General features: G+C 39.2%; 1 pseudogene; it reads right to left on the bottom strand.

The window, feature by feature from the left end:
- Positions 1-518: 518 nt before the first annotated feature.
- Positions 519-743, bottom strand: LOC128250051 (U2 spliceosomal RNA; annotated as a pseudogene).
- Positions 744-985: the final 242 nt, after the last annotated feature.

Here is a 985-nt window from a genome sequence, read left to right as displayed (position 1 = left end):
GAAATTTCATAGTAGGCCGGTTAAAATGCTTCTCTTTAGAATGCAGAATACAGTAAAACCTACTTTGTTTGTATATATATATATATATTCTTTTATTCTTTTATTTGTTTCAGTAATTTTACTGCGGCCATGCTGGAACACCACCTTTTAGTCGAGCAAATCGACCCTAGAACTTAATCTTTGTAAGCCTAGTGCTTATTCTATCGGTCTGTTTTGCCGAACCGCTAAGTTACGGAAAGGTAAACACACCAGCATCTATTGTCAAGGGATGTTGGGGGACAAACAGAAACATACAAACATACACACACGCACATACATATATAGATAGATAGATAAATAATTAGGTTTGTATAAATAAATAAGTATTGGTCTCAAATTTTAGCACAAAGACAACAATTTCGAGAGGAGGAGCAAGTCGATTAAATCGACCCCAACTATTCAACTGGGACTTATCTTACCGACCTTGAAATGATAAAAGGCAAAATCAACCTCGACGGAATTAGAACTCAAATCGTAAAGACGGATGAAATGCCGCCAAGCATTTTACCCACCGCCATAACGATTCTACCAGTTCACCACCTTCTTTCGTGCTTTCGCGGCAAAGGCAGAGCAATCCACTAACTCTTCGCCTCCTTCAAAAAATTATGTTAATATCAATGGCCCCAAATAGGAACCATATCAGATATTAAGCTGATAAGGGCAAATGCAGCACTTTAACCTTAGCCAAAAGACCGAGAAGCGACTCTTTACTCTTACTCTTTTACTTGTTTCAGTCATTTGACTGCGGCCATGCTGGAGCACCGCTTTTAGTCGAACAAATCGACCCCAGAACTTATTCTTTGTAAGCCTAGTACTTATTCTATCGGTCTCTTTTGCCGAACCGCTAAGTTACGGAGACGTAAACACACCAGCATCGGTCGTCAAGCGATGTCGAGGGGACAAACACAGATTCACAAACATATACACACACATATATATATACATA

The sequence above is a fragment of the Octopus bimaculoides genome, chromosome 1, assembly GCF_001194135.2.
Source record: "Octopus bimaculoides isolate UCB-OBI-ISO-001 chromosome 1, ASM119413v2, whole genome shotgun sequence".
Taxonomy (NCBI): Eukaryota; Metazoa; Mollusca; class Cephalopoda; order Octopoda; family Octopodidae; genus Octopus; species Octopus bimaculoides.
The sequence above is the reverse complement of the archived record's forward strand: the minus strand, read 5'-3'. Positions and strand labels throughout refer to the sequence as shown.